Here is a 13,844-nt window from a genome sequence, read left to right on the forward strand (position 1 = left end):
GTGTCAAACCATTCATCGATGAAGTTGTGGATGATGGCGACATCAAACAGAGGCAGATTGTTGAAGATTTCAGCCTCCTCCTTGCTCTTGATGAGCTACTCAAGAGCATCATCTCCAAGATCTTCATCGCTTGAAAGATCAATGGCTTCGCAGCGCAGAATGTCAGCAGCTGTGAGCTCTTTGCCTGTGAGTGGCTGAGGCTTCTTGGCTTCTTGGGGCTTGGACACTCGTGATAAGTCTTCTGACTGCACACTGGCTTCAGGAGGTGCAGTTGCTAAAGGCTTCACTCTTGCGATCTTGGGAGAAATGGCTGGCTTTGAAGCTTTTGGAGCTTTTGGCTTCTTCTGCTTTGGCTTCGGAGCAGCAGGGGCGTCATCTGACTCAGTATCTGCTGGAGGGTCATTCACAGCAGTCCCTTGGACTAGGATGCGAGTGATGAGGCCTGCAAGATTGGCATACGGCCCGATGATATTGGGATCGGCGTTGCGTGTGCCATCTGCCCTTGGTGAGGAGGGACCAGGGTTGAAGTCAAGCCCAAATTTCTTCTTGTTTATCTTTGCTGACTGTTGTGCAAACTGAAAGTTGCGCTTGAAGAGATTATCATCGCGACACCAGAGAAGTGATGACGGATGTGCCTCAGCTGGCTGTGGTCCTCTCACCATGCATGGATAGAATCCTTGAGCAATGGCTTCGTCTTTGGACTTGGGTACGAGATTTTTGTATAATACATCTCCCCACGGTCTCTTGATGGCGCACTTCTCCGCATATTCCTGAGTGACGAAGCGGTAGTGGAACCATTGCTCTGCCCAATATCTTCGAATCCATTGGATTCGTGTCTTGCGCTGACCATAGCTTTCTTCAGGATCTGTTTTGTACATCTCTGCCAATTCATCAGGCAGATCTTTGGACGTTTCACCACGTCGCTGTCTGCCTCCCTTCCTTGCTGCTGTTTCTGAAGCCATGGATAACTTGGAAGGCTTCAAGATGTTCAAAGGCTTCCTTCTGCAAGAACTGGCTTCAGGCGAGTTGATGTGATGCTGCAAGTACTCTGCAAATGAATGCAGACTATGAGAACCGAAGGATTCTCCCACGGACATGTACCTGTGACAGCATTAAGGTGCGAGGGAAGGGGAAGAGGTCATATGCATTCTCAGAAGATTTTGAAGATAAATGGGTTTAGAAGACATTGACCTCATTATGCGAAGACATTCACTTATAGATAAGAAGTTGGTTCCAGATTTGTACGAACCCATAGATCAGTACAAGTGAGGAATCTAACTACTTTATGAAGTACAAGTGAATATACTAGGCATGTTATGAGATGCAGCGTGAGATTTAACTGGTGTGAAGAGAAACTTCTTATGGCAGAAAGTGACTGAACTGTAGGATCAAAAGAAGCTGTAAAAAGAGGTTTTATTTACCACACTTGGAACTGCTAGACGAAGTGAGATTTGAGGCCGAGCAGTTCAATCCTCCGTGCCCTAACTTGGCGACGGAAGACACCTACGGCGACGGCGGAGATAGTGATGTCCGCTGTCGGCGTGAAAACGGCGTCGGAGAGGTTGCGGCAGTGAAGCGCTTCGTCGCCGGCGTCGTCGAGTGCTAGCGGTGGCGCTAGGGTTCGTGCGAGGGTGGAAGAAGGAGATAATGACCGCAGTGAATCGTATATTTATAGGGATAGAGGCGGCACTGCGCTATTACGCAGGTACCACTGGCGGTTCGCATTTGAGGCACGCGTGGCCAGTTAGATTATCGGGATTTGTTCCACGTCCCACGCACGCCTAAATTATCGGGCGGTCGTTTCTGCTTCTCTGGATCTTATGTGGAGGAATGAGCATTAAAACTGACTTTTATGGTTGTCTCAATGTCTTCGGCTGACAAGGACACAGTGAAGACATTCGACAGTTTCAACAGAATGCATATGACTTGGAGAGATAGAGTTTGAGATAGAAAGCATAGAGAGGTTAGGGTCCGATCACATTCACTTAGTTCAAAAGATTCAACCAAGAAGACATAGCTATAAGTGAATGCTATAGAGGACAGAACATCAGTACATATATATCCATATAATCAACGCAGTGAAGATAATCATGAAGACATACAGAGAATGAAGCCAAACCAATTGTGAAGACATTGAGAGGTGACGCCATGAGAGAAACACTTCAAAATGGAACGTTTGGTGGTGGCGTTACCCACCGTATAGGAAGTATTAGACCCAGACACGGCGCACAATTATCGTGGCGCTCCGAAGTCAAATTCCACATTAATGTATTCACACTTAGAATGTATGTCTTCATTGATTGAAGATATACGCTACTTCGTGTGTTGCACATCTAAGTCATCAATATGCATAAGTGTTAGGATGTGTGCCTGATCACAGAACATTTGAGGATTCCAAGATATTTAGCTCACACCGTAACTTGCAAAATCTCTTCTCATCCAAGGGCTTTGTGAAGATATCTGCCAATTGCTCTTCAGTGTTGACGTGTATGATATCAATGTCTTCCTTCACAACATGATCTCTGAGAAAGTGATGACGAATTTCAATGTGCTTTGTCTTCGAGTGCTGAACTGGGTTGTTGGCAATCTTGATGGCGCTTTCGTTGTCGCAGTAAAGTGGCACTTGCTTCAGATGAATGCCATAATCCTTGAGTGTTTGCTTCATCCACAGAAGCTGAGCGCAGCAAGATCCAGCAGCAATGTATTCAGATTCAGCAGTGGAGAGAGAGACACAGTTCTGCTTCTTTGAAGACCAACATACAAGTGATCGTCCCAGAAAATGACATGTGCCTGATGTAGATTTGTGATCAACTTTGTCACCAGCATAATCAACATCCGAAAATCCAACCAGATCAAACTCTGAGCCCTTTGGATACCATAATCCTAGAGTTGGGGTGTGAGCCAAATATCGAAGAATTCGCTTCACAGCTAAGTGATGCGACTCCTTTGGTGTCGCTTGAAATCGAGCACACATGCAAACACTAAGCATGATATCTGGCCTAGATGCACATAAATAAAGCAAAGACCCAATCATGGAGCGGTATACCTTTTGATCGAACTCTTTACCATTGTCGTCGGGACCCAGATGATGCTTGGCTGGCATTGGTGTTGTGAAGCCTTTGCAGTCTTGCATACCGAACTTCTTCAGGCACTCTTTAAGATATTTCTCTTGAGATATGAAGATGCCGTTGCATTGTTGCCGTATTTGAAGACCGAGAAAGAACCTCAGCTCCCCCATCATGGACATCTGATATTGCTCTTGCATCATGTATCCAAACTCTTCACTATACTTCTGATTGGTGCAGCCGAAGATAATGTCATCCACATATATTTGGCACACAAACAGTTCACCATCATATGTCTTCGTGAAAAGAGTGGGATCCAGGGAACCAGGTATGAAGCCTTCGCTTTTCAGAAAGTACTTGAGTGTATCATACCAGGCCCTAGGGGCTTGTTTGAGGCCATACAGTGCCTTGTTGAGCTTGTATACCATATCAGGATGTTTTGGATTTTCAAAGCCAGGTGGTTGTGCAACATACACTTCTTCTTCAATCTTGCCATTGAGAAAGGCACTTTTCACATCCATTTGATATAGAAGTATATTATGATGATTTGCATAGGCCAGCAGTATGCGTATGGCTTCAAGCCTAGCCACAGGAGCAAATGTTTCATCGAAGTCAATGCCCTCCACTTGAGTATATCCTTGAGCAACTAGACGAGCTTTGTTTCTGACAACTTGACCATGCTCATCTTGCTTGTTGCGGTATATCCATTTGGTGCCTATTATGTTGTGCTTTCGTGGATCAGGACGCTTAACCAGTTCCCATACATTATTCAGCTCAAACTGTTGAAGCTCTTCTTGCATAGCTTGAATCCATTCAGGTTCCATGAAGGCTTCTTCAACTTTCTTGGGTTCTGATATTGAGACAAATGCGAAATGCCCACAGAAGTTCGTTAGCTGAGTTGCCCTTGAACGAGTGAGTGGACCAGGTGCATTGATGCTGTCCAGTATTTTGTCAATTTGTACTTCATTTGCAACACGAGGGTGTGTGGGGCGAAGACTTTGCTCTTGCTGATCTATGTGGTCATTTGAACGTATATCTTCAGGCTGAGCATTGTCTTCATGTGGATCAGGTGCTGAGATGATAAGTTCTTCTTCAGGTTGAGCTTCAGAAGGTACAATTTCTCCAGTTCCCATAAGCTTGATTGATTCATTTGATGGAACTTCATCTAGCACATTTGGCAATTGCTCTCTTTGTGATCCATTAGTTTCATCAAATCGCACATCCACTGTTTCAACCACTTTGTAGTGGAAGAGATTGAAGACTCTGTAGGAGTGCGAATCCTTTCCATATCCAAGCATGAAGCCTTCATGTGCCTTTGGAGCAAACTTTGAGGTGTGGTGTGGGTCCTTGATCCAGCATTTTGCGCCAAATACTCTGAAATAACTGACATTTGGCTTCTTGCCAGTTAGGAGTTCATAGGATGTCTTGTTCAGAAGCTTGTGAAGATAAACACGATTTATTATATGGCATGCAGTATCAATGGCTTCAGTCCAGAATTTTCTTGGAGTCTTGTATTCATCTAGCATTGTTCTGGCCATCTCAATGAGTGTTCTGTTCTTGCGTTCGACGACGCCATTCTGCTGTGGCGTGTATGGAGCTGAGAATTCATGTGTGATGCCCAAGGTATCCAGATATGTATCAAGGCCAGTGTTCTTGAATTTGGTGCCATTGTCACTTCTGATGTGCTTTATCTTGGCGCCAAAATTATTCATAGCTCGATTTGCGAAGCGTCTGAAGACATCCTGCACTTCAGTCTTGTAAAGGATTATGTGCACCCAAGTATATCTAGAATAATCATCAACAATTACGAAGCCATAGAGGCATGCAGAAGTAGTAAAAGTTGAGTAGTGAGTGGGACCGAAAAGATCCATGTGAAGCAGTTCGAAGGGTTGTGTAGTAGTCATGATTGTCTTCGAAGGATGTTTTGCCCTTGTCATCTTCCCTACTTCACAAGCACTGCATAAGTGATCTTTCTTAAACTTGACGCCCTCGATGCCTATGACGTGCTTTTTCTTCGCAAGGGTGTGGAGGTTCCTCATGCCAGCATGCCCAAACCTTCGATGCCAAAGCCAGCATTCTGAAGCTTTTGCAAGAAGACATACTGCAAGTTGTGGTCCTGCTGAGAAATCTACCACATACAAATCACCTTTCCTATACCCTTCAAACACTAGAGATTTGTCAGATTCCATTAGCACCAGGCAGCGATATTTGCCAAACATAACAATCATATTCAAATCGCAAAGCATTGAGACAGACATTAAGTTGAAGCCAAGGGATTCAACAAGCATGACTTTATCCATGTGTTGATCCTTTGAGATTGCAACTCTACCTAGACCCAATACCTTACTTTTACCAGTGTCAGCGAATGTAATGTGGCTCTTGTTGGATGGACGTAAAGTTGAGTCCATAAGAAGGCTTCTTCTGCCAGTCATGTGATTTGTACACCCACTGTCAATAATCCATTCTGAAGACTTTGAAGTCGCTGGTATCGTACCCTACAGTGCAGTTAGGGGGATAGGCTTCACGAAGAGTGTTGTGAAGCATAAACATTTGACGAACCAGTGGGTTATGAAAACTTAGATCCAGATTAGGACTAATGGGGAGAGTAGCATGCGATTCAGGAACGAAGTACATAATGATGCCATTTGGGTATTTTATCTTGCGCCCCACAAGATTTTTATGGTCCCCAGCAATAGCATCAGAAGATTTTGTTTTTGTGCTGGAGACCTTTCCCTGCAAAGGAGAGTTAAGCTTTCTTAACCACCCACATCTTCAAGGGTGGCTTAGAAGCTATAAGTCTAAGTGCAGCATCTGAGAATTTTGGCTTTGAAACCTTAGCAAACAGTCTAGCAGGTGGACAATAATACTCATAGGAATAAGCAGAATAATTTTTGGTCATATGAACATGACGGTTCGACGAACCACTCTCATATTCATATGCCTGAGTATGGTTCCCCTGCAAAACATTTGCGTTAGTGCGACTCAGGTGAGTCCCCTGTTTGTATGAAGCATTTGGACCATATGAAGCCTTTGGTCTGAGGTTTGTCTTCTTCAAGTGAGGTGTCATGAAGACATTCACAGGAAGATTTTCCAGACATGTTTTCGGAACCCAGATCTTCTTCATAGGTGGTCCATTCCTGCAGTTAGTACCAATGTACCTGGCAAACACTTTATCATTGTGATTCTTAAACAGTTTATAGTTTGCATCAAAGGATTCATCAATGATAATTGGGTTAGCACAAGTGAAGCCAGACAGATTGGATGGATCTGCTGAGGATTCCTTTGCAGCAACCCATGTGGTTTTGGGGTACTGCTCAGGTTTCCAGTAAGACCCATCTGCATTAATTTTCCTCACGAACCCAACACCCTCTTTCCTAGGGTTTCGGTTCAGAATCTGCTTCTTAAGGACATCACATAATGTCTGATGCCCTTTCAGACTTTTGTACATCCCTGTTTCAAGCAATGTCTTCAACCTAGCATTCTCATCAGCAATAGCAGTGGTATCCTCAGCAGAGGGGTTAGTTACCACATCAACAGTTGAAGATATTGAAACAGTAGTAGCAGTGGAACATTCAGCAACAGAAGCAGCATTATCACGCTCAATGCATTTAAGACATGGTGGTTCAAATCCTTCCTGAGCGGGACTGATCTGTTCAGCGCGAAGTGACTCGTTTACCTTTTGAAGATCTTCATGAGCCACCCTCAATTTCTCAAGTTCTTGCTTCCTTTGAAGATAATCATAGGAAAGCTTTTCATGAGTTGTTGAGAGAGTATCATGACGATCTTCAAGTTCCTGATACTTAACGTGAAGGTTTTTTATGTCTTCAATTAAGGATTTAGATCGAGTCATTTCAGCACCCAACAGATCATCGCTTCTGTCTAACAATTTTTGAATATGTTCCATTGCTTTCTGTTGTTCAGTTGCAATTTTAGCAAGTGTTTTGTAGCTAGGTTTTGAATCGCACTCAGAGTCATCGTCACTAGATGTTTCATAGCGAGTTGTGCGTGTGTTTACCTTGGCACCGCGTGCCATGAAGCAGTAGGTAGGAGTGGAGTCGTTCTTGTCATTTGTTTCGGTGTCGGTGATGCAGTCATTGTCTTCAGTATTGAAGATGGACTTGGCGACGTATGCTGTAGCCAGACTCGCAATGCCAGAATCAGACTCCTCCTCAGACTCCACATCTGCCTCCTCAGATGCGGACTCCTCCTCTGAATCCATCTCCTTTCCAACAAACGCACGTGCCTTGCCAGATGAGCTCTTCTTGTGTGATGAAGACTTTGATGAAGTTTTGGAAGAAGACTTTGAGTATTTCTTCTTCTTCTTGTCGTCAGAATCATATTCCTTGCTCTTCTTCTTCCTTCTGTTCTCATTTTCCCACTGTGGACACTCAGAGATGAAGTGTCCAGTTTTCTTGCACTTGTGACATGTTTTCTTCTTGTAGTCATGAGCAGAAGCTTCATCATTCGTTGAGCTTGATCGTGAGGATTTCCTGAAGCCTTTCTTCTTAGTGAATTTTTGGAACTTCTTCACTAGCATTGCAAGTTCTCTTCCAATGTCTTCAGGATCATCAGAACTGCAGTCAGATTCTTCTTCAGATGAGAAGACAGCTTTTGCCTTCAAGGCACGAGTTCGCCCATAGTTTGGGCCGTAGATATCTCTTTTCTCAGAAAGCTGAAACTCATGTGTGTTGAGCCTCTCAAGTATGTCTGACGGATCAAGTGTCTTGAAATCAGGACGTTCTTGAATCATCAGGGCCAGAATGTCAAACGAACTATCAAGTGATCTCAGCAGCGTCTTGACGATTTTATGTTTGGTGATCTCAGTAGCGCCGAGGGCTTGAAGCTCATTTGTGATGTCAGTGAGCCGATCAAAGGTGTGCTGGACATTCTCATTGTCATTTCGTTTGAAGCGGTTGAAGAGATTGCGAAGGACACTGATTCTTTGATCTCTCTGGGTTGATATGCCTTCATTAACTTTGGAGAGCCAATCCCAGACCAGTTTGGATGTCTTCAAGGCACTCACACGGCCATACTGTCCTTTGGTCAGATGACCACATATGATATTCTTGGCAGTGGAGTCCAGTTGAGTGAACTTCTTGACATCAGCAGCAGTGACACCTTCTCCAGCCTTGGGAACGCCGTTCTCGACGACATACCATAGGTCGATGTCAATGGCTTCAAGATGCATGCGCATCTTATTCTTCCAGTAGGGATATTCAGTTCCATCGAAGACGGGGCAAGCAGCGGAGACTTTGATTATCCCTGCAGTCGACATAACTAAAACTCCAGGTGGTTAAACCGAATCACACAGAACAAGGGAGCACCAGGCTCTGATACCAATTGAAAGTGCGTTATATCGACTAGAGGGGGGGTGAATAGGCGATTTTTATGAAAGTCTTCAAAACGTGAGAGTTATGAAGACCAACAGTGAAGATTATGCCTATTACTATGCAGCGGAAGTTAGATTACACTAGGGCAGCCATGGTCATGTATTCAATAGAGTGAAAGCGCAATGACAAACAGCTTCAGTGTAATAAGGATCAGGTAAGTAGAAGTTATGAAGCCGAACAGATCATACATTCATGTTGTGAAGACAAAATATAAAGCAAGCATGCAATGGCTTCACAATGAATAACTGTAAATGAAGGAAAGTGAAGATGAAACCAGTGACACGTTGAAGACAATGATTTGTTGGACCAGTTCCAGTTGCTGTGACAACTGTACGTCTGGTTGGAGCGGATAGGTATTTAAATCGAAGGACACACAGCCCCGGACACCCAGTCAAGGACACTTAGTCCAAGACACCCAGTCCTCACCGTTTTCTCCTTGAGCTAAGGTCACACAGACCTCGCCCAATCACTCTGGTAAGTCTTCAAGGTAGACTCCCAAACCTTCACAGACTTCGTTCACTGGCAATCCACAATTTCTCTTGGATGCTCAGAACACGACGCCTAACCGTCTGGAGGATGCACAGTCCTCAAGTGTAATAAGTCTTCAAATCACACAGACACGAAGACTTAAGTGATGCCCAATTTACTCTGGCTCTGGGTGGTTAGGGCTTTTCTCCTCACTGGGAATTTTTCTTTCAAAGGCTTCGAGGTGGGTTGCTCTCAAACGACAAAAGCCGTGCGCTGAAATCTGAGCAGCCAACCATTTAAGGTTGTGGGGGGTGGACTACTTATAGCCACTTGGCAACCCGACCTGATCTGTCCGAAATGACCCTGGGTCATTAAGGAACTGACACGTGTACCAACGGTCGGATTTCGAACTCACACGGCAACTTTTACTTGGGCTACAAGTAAAGCTGACTTGTCTGTCTCTGGACAAGATTTTCTCTCAAAGTCTTCGCTCGAAGACATAGGATTTGAATTTGGCATCACTTCAGTCATTCTGACTGGTTCTCTTCGACCCCACTTAACAGTACGGTGGTTCCTATGACACAACATGAATGAAATAAAACTACGAAGGATCTAGGTCTTCGAGTTCCAAAAGCTTCATAGGGAGTCTTCTCATGTCATTGTCTTCAATATGAATATCTTCATAAACCACCATTGTCTTCAATGTCTTCGTACATTTTTAGGGGTCATCTCTGGTAGTGAAACCGAATCAATGAGGGACTTCTAACTGTGTTTTCCTGCAATTCTCACAAACACATTAGTCCCTCAACTAGGTTTGTCGTCAATACTCCAAAACCAACTAGGGTGGCACTAGATGCACTTACAGACGATCTCCATGCCATTAAATACTTGCCCCTCAAGCTTAAAGGGCCAGCTCGGCACTAGCTGAAAAGCCTCCCCGAAAACTCAATTGGAAGTTGGGAGGAGCTCGAGGACGCTTTTCGGGCCAACTTTCAAGGGACTTATGTCCGACCTCCGGATGCAGACGATTTAAGTCATATAATTCAACAGTCCGGAGAGTCCGTCCGAAAGCTTTGGAACAGGTTCCTCACCAAGAAGAACCAAATCGTCGATTGTCCGGATGCCGAAGCCTTAGCAGCTTTTAAACACAGCATCCGAGACGAATGGCTCGCCAGACACCTCGGTCAAGAAAAACCGAGAACAATGGCAGCCCTAACAAGCCTCATGACCCGCTTTTGTGCGGGCGAGGACAGCTGGTTGGCCCGTAGCAGCACCAGCGACCCAAGCACATCCGAAGTCGGGGATGGCAATGGTAAACCACGACGCAACAAAAACAAGCGTCGAATTAAATAAGGTAGCCCAGATAACACGGCGGTAAACGCCGGATTCAGGGGCTCCCGACCAGGTCAGCGGAAAAAGCCTTTCAAAGGCAGCAGAGAAGGACAATCTGGCCTAAACAAAATTCTTGACAAACTCTGTTAGATTCATGGCACCCCAGACAAACCTGCAAGTCATACCCACTGAGAATGTTGGGTCTTCAAGCAGGCCGGTAAGCTAAACGCCGAACACAAAGGGGAAGAGACACCAAGCGAAGACGAGGATGAGCCCCACCAGCAAAGCGCCGGAGGACAAAAAAAGTTCCCACCAGAGGTTAAAACAGTAAACATGATCCATGTGACAAAGAGGAGAAGCAAGCATGCACTCCGAGGCACACGCGCCATAGAGCCCGTCACCCCTAGGTTCAACCCCTGATTGGCCTGCCCGATCACTTTTGATCGTAGGGATCACGAGATAAATATCCGGCATGAAGGACTGACGGCCTTGGTGTTAGACCCAATAATAAATGGGTACCATTTCACATGAGTCCTCTTGGACGGCGGCAGTGATCCAAATCTGATATATCAGGACACAGTCTGCAAAATTGGGATAGACCCGACACAAATAAGCCACAGTAATACTACCTTCAAGGGAGTAATATCTGGCCAAGAGGCCCGCTGTACGGGCTCTCTACTACTAGAGGTGGTATTCGGTTCTCCCGATAACTTCCGAAGCGAAAGGTTAACTTTTCACATTGCCCCATTCCGAAGTGGCTATCAAAGCACTACTCGGAAGAACGGCTTTCGCTCGTTTTAACGCAATACCGCATTATGCTTTTCTCAAGCTTAAGATGCCCGGTCCATGTGGCATCATCTCAGTTATTGGAAATACCGAACGTTTCCCACGTACGGAAGAGGATGCGGCGGCTCTAGCAGCCGCAAACTAGACGGCCTCACCAACCAGAAAAATGGCAGGTCGTCAAGACCATGGACACGATCAAACGAATCCAACGTTCCACCATATATACATGAGATTGGTTTGATGATCAAAACCTCATAAACGATACCAGGGGCTTCCCGCATGTAATCAGGGCTAGCCCGGCTCAACTTGGCTTCTCTTGAATTTTGATAGTTCATTGATAATAACCAACTCTTCTTTTTGGCACGGCAACTTTCACCTAAGTTCTTTCCTTTTGCAGATGACAATCGTGCTACACCCGTCCAAGACATGGCACAACGGAGACACAGGCGCAGACGTGCAGCAGGGACCCGCCCAAAGGTTTCTTTTTAGATTAAGACCCTGCGTAAACCTATTTTACTGTCTCTTGTTGCTCACATCCTCTGGATACTCCACACAACCGAGAAGGATGCTGGCGTTATTGGCATGTGGCCATGCCAGGATTTTGCACGTACCTGGACACATGGGGTTTCTTATTAAGGGCATTGTTTAGCCCGGTATATGTTATAAAGACCGAACACCTTAGGGAGTGTTCGGCGTCGCGAGTTTGGCCCTATATGCATCAGCTCCGAATCATGTCTTTGGTCAAATGTTGGGTTTGCCCGGCTCCCACGTTTTGGTACCGTACGTTCCGTTATATCGGCTAAGGTAGCACTGGGAGAACTACTGCGATTGTGCCCTGGTTCATCCGGATGAGCACCTCAGTAGAGAAAGCCGAAAACTGACTGTCATGATATAGCGAGAGACTGGTCAACCACTCGATGAATCATCGGAATCTTCGGGATTCCTCCGCATTAACGAAGGGCCGTTTCCCAGTCATGTACGTACGCGCCCCGTATTCGGACAAGCGCAGAAGTACCAGGGGCTATATAGTAGCCCCACTATCAAACTCCTATGGCTAAGTGAAAGTGTTAAAGCAATATAGTCCGATTGCGTCGTTCGCTGCGCCATCACCTCCTTAACGTACCAAGATGTTGGATCAAGTGTGGATATGCATCTTTTGTGAGCACCCCCGCATTATATGCATGGGGGCGGAAGCCGATGACTGCAAACTTTCAGGTTATATACATATATACATAAACGGCCGCACAGGAGGCATCATAGTACTTTCGGGAAAAAGTATAAATACAGCCTTGATAATTCAGTAAAACATACAATGGGAATACATGTCACTAGAGCATAATATTCTTCGAGCACTGAGCCTCTATCGAACAAGCGCCTTCAAGAACTTCTTGAAAGTAGTGCTCGGCAGCCACTCGGCCTACGGTCGAACCCTGTGTCGCAACAGTGGTGGCCTCCATCTCCGCCCAGTATGTCTTGACACGGGTAAGGGCCATCCGCGCACCCTCTATGCACGCCGTTCTCTTTACAACATCGATGCGTGGCACGACACCAAGGAATTGTTGCACTAAGCTAAAGTAGCTATTTGGCCTTGGCCCTCCCGACCACAGGTGATCCACAACGGACCTCATGGCAAGACCGGACAACCTATGGAGCTCGGCCCACTCGGCCAATCGCTCATTCAACAGCAGCAGACAGACTCGAGCGTGAAACTGTGACCAGAACAACTTTTCCACTTCGGGACCTTTCTGATCCTTGAAGTATTCGGCTGCATCAACAGCACTTGCAGTCAAATCCATCTATGCGTCTGCAGAACTCCATAGCCGGTCCAGAGGAGCATACTTCGGATCTCCGAACTTAGTCCGCAACAAGAAGGGCTTCCCAGACACGATATCTGCAGCTTGATTCAGCTCCTCCTTCGTCTCTCTAATTTTGGAGCGGGCTTCCTTGGTAGCCACCAGGGCCTTCTCCAGGTCCATCACCTTCGCCCAGTTTTCTTCTTCAAGAAGCTGGTAACGGTCAGTGGCATCTTTTAACTCTACAGCCATCTTGGCTATTTTTTCCTTGATCTCGCAATGCGCGGCCTGTTCGGCCCTTAACTCTTTGGCCGCCTTTAGAGCGGCCGCATTGCTACTCCTTGGCTCGGGCAAGCTCCGCCCGAAGGGTCTCCATGGTGGTAGCTCCATCTCCAGTTACAACATATTAAAGATAATGGCATCATGCTACTCTTATTATGTGACGATCACCAGAAAAATCACTCACCCTGTGCCTTGTTAAGCTGCTTGTTGACAAGCAAGATGTCGGCATCTGCCGCATCAACTTGTTGCTTTAGCTCGGCAAACCCATCTGTCCGGCTAGCCACCAGAGCTTCAGCCACCTGCACATAAAGGCGGTCTGGTTATTACCTGGGACTATGATCCTCTGTTTGCCGCCGTTTTTGACGACAACCAGAGTCTCAGGGGCTACTATCTGCATAGGGCATACCTAACGTATGTGGTACTGTTAAAAACATACATTATTTCACGTACCTCGAGGCCTTTCAGCAGATGAAATCCTTTCAATTAACATACCCATTAGCGTACGATGCGCTTCCGAGATGGCCGCTTTCCCCAGAAGATCCTTCACCGTGTTCGACCGCACACTGTACGGACCCTTGCTGTCGCTCTCCTTAGGAGCCGGATACTGGGGATTCCGGGTAGCCAAAGGGTTATCCTCTGTCCCTAGTGGATCCGGAGATACCCTTCGCGACGACACTTCAAGGTCGCCCGCTTCTTGAGGTGGGGTGTCCGGGGGAGGCGTTTCGCTC

This window comes from Triticum urartu, chromosome 4, assembly GCF_003073215.2.
Source record: "Triticum urartu cultivar G1812 chromosome 4, Tu2.1, whole genome shotgun sequence".
Classification (NCBI taxonomy): Eukaryota; Viridiplantae; Streptophyta; class Magnoliopsida; order Poales; family Poaceae; genus Triticum; species Triticum urartu.